The sequence below is a fragment of the Prionailurus viverrinus genome, chromosome D3 (genome assembly GCF_022837055.1).
Source record: "Prionailurus viverrinus isolate Anna chromosome D3, UM_Priviv_1.0, whole genome shotgun sequence".
NCBI classification, from domain to species: Eukaryota; Metazoa; Chordata; class Mammalia; order Carnivora; family Felidae; genus Prionailurus; species Prionailurus viverrinus.
In genome coordinates, this window is record NC_062572.1 from 90,405,189 (window position 1) to 90,411,188 (window position 6,000).

General features: G+C 41.3%; 1 non-coding gene across 1 annotated transcript; it reads right to left on the reverse strand.

Moving 5' to 3' along the window:
• Nucleotides 1–105: 105 nt before the first annotated feature.
• Nucleotides 106–300, reverse strand: LOC125149766 (U2 spliceosomal RNA). Its single transcript, XR_007146055.1, has one exon. It is a non-coding gene; the product is annotated as a U2 spliceosomal RNA (small nuclear RNA).
• Between the last annotated feature and the right edge of the window lie 5,700 nt (nt 301–6,000).

The following is a 6,000-nucleotide window of genomic DNA, read 5'->3' on the forward strand; positions in this document are numbered from 1 at the left end:
ACCATATCCACAGCTGAAATGGCAACAAGAGAAGCCAAGTACGTATATCAGAAGTGGGTAACAGTTGTTTGGAATTCTTCAATTGGTGAGTAACATTTAATCCTGATTAGCAAAATAAGGCAAAAGGCTTGATAGATTTGCCCTAATATTACATAATAATGATGAATTAAATGATTGAATTCTTTGATGCAGAAGGCCCTTCATCAGGTCTTTATGTATGTTCCAATGGTTACTTTTTGAGTGAGAGCAGATGTCCTGAACTTTCTACACTTGATCTTAGCCAAAAGGCCGAGAAGCGATGTCCTGGACTTTCTTAGCCTGTGAAATTATGAAGAGTCAAAGTCAAGAATATCTGTTTGTAGCACAAAATATGACCTGTACTAAGGAAAATAGAATTTTTTTCTGTCATCTTATCCTCTTGTAATTCTGCATATAGGAGATACATGGTTATGATCACATTTCATTTACACTGAATATCAACCCCTCTTTTCCTCACTGACTTATAATCTGTTGACTACAGCGTATTTTCAAAGGATATAAGGCTACACAACCACCATCTGGCTATTTGAATTTTTCAGCAAAGATATTTTGGGCAATGAATTATTTTACTGTTGAGATTGTCCCGGTTCATGAATAAATATCATCAAGGATTTTTGTCTGCAGAGAAGAGTGACCTCTATCTATTATATGAACTCAATGAGAGTGTTTGACCTTCCTAAATCCTTGACACAAAATACAATATGGATGCAAATGAGTTCTGGATTTCCAAAATAAGTTCCCTCCATGACACCCTCTATTACATTTTAAAAACCCAGCCAAAGATAGACAATTCAAAGCATTCCATATAGTGAATTGAATTCCATTCTGTTTCCAGCTGCTCCCAAATGCAGAGGCTAAATAGAATCTTTTCGAAAGCACAGGTCAAAGAGAAAGAAAGAGAAAAACTGTAATGTAATTGAGGAATGAGACATGTAGAATTGGCCCAAAACATGAATTAACATAGTTACCTCCACACACAATTTTTTTTTTCCGGTGCATGCAGAAATATAAATTCGGTTAAATGAACTCGGCCCTTGTTTTCTGGGGCCCTGAAGTCCAGCCAAAATACCAGGTCTGGCAGCCAAAATACCTGGTCTAGGATACTTGGAAAAATGAAGATCGTGAAGAACGCTCCACAATGATGTGGATGAACATTAGATTAGCAGTAGGAACAAGTACATGGATTTGTACAGACTGTGGAGACAAATGGGAGAGTTCCAACTGCTCCATGCTTAGACAAGAAAGCAAGGAACATAAAATTCCAACTAGGAGAAGCTTTGGGCAGGGGGAGGGTTTGCTGCTGTGGGAGGGGAAAGAAAGCCACTGTTAAGATAACTAGCTTAATATCAAGGGAAAATACTGTGTTTGAATGGAATCATCAGATTAATTGCTATTCTGATATTAGGCAAAGTTTTCCAAGGTTTTCAATGATGGTACACTAGAAATCTGAAAAAAGGGAGAGGAAGGGTGATTTGGAAGCAAAAGTAACAGAACACAATGGGATAAATGTCTATAAAAGAGATCAGGCATTTAAGTGTCTAACCATTCTTTTTCGTAACTCCCTGAAAATGTTATGATTTTTTAACACATATTTTTAAAAGAAATGTTTTTTTTAAGTTTATTTATTGAAAGCGAGAGAGAGAGGTGTGGGGGGTGAGCTCAGAGAAAGAGGGAGAAAGACTCCCCAGCAGGTTCCATGCCATTGGTGTGGAGCCCGACATGATGTGGAGTTCAATCCCACAAACTGCAAGATCACGACTGAGCTAAAACCAAAAGTCTGTTGCTTCACCAACTGAGCCGCCCAGGCCCCTCTAAAATACATGTTCTCTCCATGCAAATTTCTGCGTCATTTTAGAGACACAGAATCCTTTCATTTCATTTCTTTTTCCATGCCTCTTTACAGTTTAGTAGATCTTTTACTTTCTACTTGATACATGGAACAATCAAACATCTTGCCATGAACACAAGGACACATAGGACATTTTTTTTCCTGTTGGAAGCCAAGAGAAAAGATACCTATTCTAGTCGGTTATATTTGCCTCTGAAGTTATCAGAATATAGCAAAGAATATAAATACATGAGACAGCACATACCCCAACACCATCCTTCAAAAATCTGTGGGCTGGTTTTCTTCAATTATCTCAACAGCAGTCCCCAAGCCATTTGTAGCTGACTCTGAAAATTCAGAGGTATTCAAGTATGCTTACATCTAGGGATTAATGAAGACCAAGTTGTAAAGTAAAATGAAATATCCACATTATCAAGTTTTGACTCAAGAGGATCTGGAAAATCATTTATTTTTATCACCTTACCCCACCCCTTTAAGTTAATCCTTATTAGTTTCAACTCAACAAGCATTGACACAGTGTCAATCATAGCCCAGACTTCTCTGTACCCTCTACTGGAGACACGAAATTTTAAAAGGTATGGTGATAAATGAGAGTGTGTGAGTTCCAGGACTCTACACGTGTTCTCCCATCCCTAAGTTTTGCTGTAGCCCCCCTCCATTCCAGGATTCTGCAATGAAGTCCAGAAGACCAATCTTGGCTTAGCAGAATAGCATCTTGTGCTGTCCGTGTGTGTCTTTCTATAATAGAGAGCAGGGGAGGATTTCTCATTTTATCTTAAAGAAGTTCATCTTGATAAAGATGTCGTAGGTCCTCAAATATTATCATGTTAGCCACTTTCGTTATAACCTATTAAATTATTCATATAAATGGTCAAAGAAAGAGCTTCTCATCTTTGCCTTGCCCAAAGTCGTCTTCTTTAATTTGATGTACGTTTATTGAGTGTATGCCATGTGCTGAGATACTCTTGGAATTCAAACGTGAACAAAATGGACAAGACCCCATCTGTAGGGTACATGGTAGCATGGACAGAAATTTAAAAAAATCATGACAGAGGGTGGAAAGTCCTGTTAGGAAGACATAATACGATATAAAGTCATGTCCTACGAGTATACTGCTTCAGTATGAGAACTGAAATCTTTTTTTTTTCATGATTATTGATTTTGAGAGAGACAGAGACAGCGTGAGCAGGGGAGGGGAAGAGAGAGAGGGAGAGAGAGAATCCCAAGCAGGCTCTGCACTGTCAGCGCAGAGCCCGACTTGGGGCCCAAACCTACTAACTGTGAGATCATGACCTGAGCCGACACCAAGAATGGGATGCTGAACCGACTGAGCCAGCCAGGCACCCCGAAAACCAAAACCTTAAGGATAAGAAGAGGGAAGAGGCATGGATGGTCAGGCACTTGAGCCAGAGTGCTGTTGAAGAGCATGCAGCGTCCCCAGCCTGTGTCAATGACATCATCAGGAGACTGAATTCACCCATGGTAGGAATATTCGCACAACAGAAATCAGCCAACACCAGGTGTGAGAGATTTCCTTCCTTCCTTCCTTCCTTCCTTCCTTCCTTCCTTCCTTCCTTTTTTTTTCCTTTTAGTCTCCAGAGAGTCAATGATTAAATATTTACCACCAAACTAATGAGTACAAGCAAAAAGGAGAGTACAAAAGATGCTGATCTAAGTGGTGCTTTATGATGGATAATTACACACACAAGCCCTTATTTCAAACCTGAAGAGATAAATGTATACATCATTATTAATAATGCATTTTTCCATGGTGGAGGTCTCATTTGCTCATTGTGAATTCCTTTAAATTGTTTAGAGGATACGGCAAGGTGTGTGTCTCTCCATTTCCCTGGGGGGGAAGAACCAAAAACCGAGCAGATTGAAAGGGCTTACAAACCTGAAAACAGCTAAGATCCATTGCCTCACAGGCGGGAAGAGAATGAGTAAATCAAAATCCAGTTTTAAGGCGGGGTTCCTGAGAAGGGGAATTGTCCTAAAGGAAGGGTTTGTGAATCAGCAGAGCTTGCTTCGAGAGGAAAGAAGGGGCATTTGATAAAATCATCTTGGAAGCTTCCAGAAACAGCTAGAAGGTGATACATTTTACAAGACAGAGCCCTACGGTTAAAGATACAGACGCATTTTAGAAAAGAGACTTTGAGAAAACTTTTCTACAGTGAATGTGACATCGAGTGAGAAGTAAAACAGTATTAGTGAAAGACGATACTGACACTGTGATCAGAGACTCGAGCAAACAGGAGAGTGGGAAACAACTATTGTGAGGATGTCAGAAAGGCAGGTAGAGACCCATAAAAACCACTTGAACAACACTGACGCTTCTGCTGTGACTGAGCATCATGTATTTCCGACATCACTACTCTGCATCAATTCCGTAACTTGTAGAATAGATTTCTGAACACAATTCTATTCCTTTCTAGTGCTGCACAAGAAATTGTTACAAGTTTACTGGCATAGAGCAGCGTGCACTTATAATCACCTGGCTTCTGTGGGTCAGGTGCCGGCACCTCCGTCAAGGTCTCCCCACGTGTCACTGTCTTCCTCTGAGCCCTGGGCTGTTGGCAGAATTCAGCCCCTTGCAGCCCCCCCATCCTGGTCTGTCTGTGGTTCTGTGATGTGTGCCCCCCAGCCCCCCATCAGCGCCCAGTTTGCTTCCTCACGGTGGGCAGAAGAGCATCTCTAGCTTTGGATCAACCTCTCTTTTCAGGAAGGGCACAGTCTCTCCTTTAAGGGATAAACTTGGGAGCAGACGCTCCAAAAATTATACCCCTTTTGTTGATTTCCAAGTCAGCTGGCTAGGCTCCCCCCCGTGGGAGTGAAATTCCACCAGGTTCACAGGGGACGCGCAAACTCACCGGGATGGGCTGGCAGGGGTGTGTGCACCTGCGCGCTCAGACCGTCTGGGCCCAGTGTGCCCTCTGACTCAAACGTCCACCCCTTGGCAAGGCTCCCCAGAGTCTCAGTCTGTCAGAGCGTGGGCTCAGAGTCCACTCTGCCCAGCGGAACCGACTCTGATCATCCCATCCACCTCAAGTCTGTTTCCTGAAAGTCCCATCAGAGCCACGTCCAAAATCTGAGTAAGGTCCAGGTGAGGATGTGACCGTGCGTTTGCATTCAGGGCTGCTTCTGGGCCCCCCTCCTGTCCAGCGGTGGGCCTGCGAAGTGAGAAGACACCGGGGGCCTGACGCCCACAGTCCCGGGGAGTGGGGGGGCAGGCCCGGGAAGACTCCCTCCCTCGGAAGCCTGGGAATGCCTTCAGAAGAGAAAAACACATCATTCTCATGCTGTCCTGTATTTCCTGGATCTGTTATTTGTGGCAAAAGTGTTATGCACTAAACCCTCCAAAGTTCAAACACCATAATCCTTTTTAATCAAAATCTGGTTTGTGCCATGAGTTTGATAACCTATACTGAATCCTTAAATTAGTGAATTGACTCTTTTTTTTTTTTTTAATCCTTATCAGTCCTTTCCAGATGTGTTACGTCCAGACATTCAGGGCTGCTGTTTGAACGTGAAAGGGTCCAGGATGAAGAAGAATTAACCAAGAATCAAAAACACTTCAATGTTGATCACACAATGTTTGATCAAACATCTTATGTTCCTTCATCTTTACTTCTGGCTTTCTGTTAGATTGATTTTCCTAATTATCATTTCATTTTCCCTTCTCCCTTCTATTCGGATCCTTTTTATTTTTAATTTGCCCCAGGGTTCTTTAATTTGTTACATTTCCTGGTGTGGCAAAATACAAAATTCATTGCGATACATTTGTCAGATATCAGAATGTTACTTAATGTCTATGGAAGTTGTATTGCTTTCCAAATTTTATTGCTTTACTTATCTCTGGTGTTGTACAAGAGCACTCTAAATACTTTTTCTTTGCATTTTGGATATGCATACGTCAATGTTATTACTTATTAATTTGCCAACGTTCCCTGTTGCAGATTATATATATAAATGTATACATAGTCGCATACCTTATTCTGTCCTTCATTAAACTATATTTTGTATCTTATTTTCAATCAACACTGTTGTACTCTTGATTTACTACTAAATGTGTCCCTGAATTAACCAAGTCTAATGTAAATTTTTACGTACCC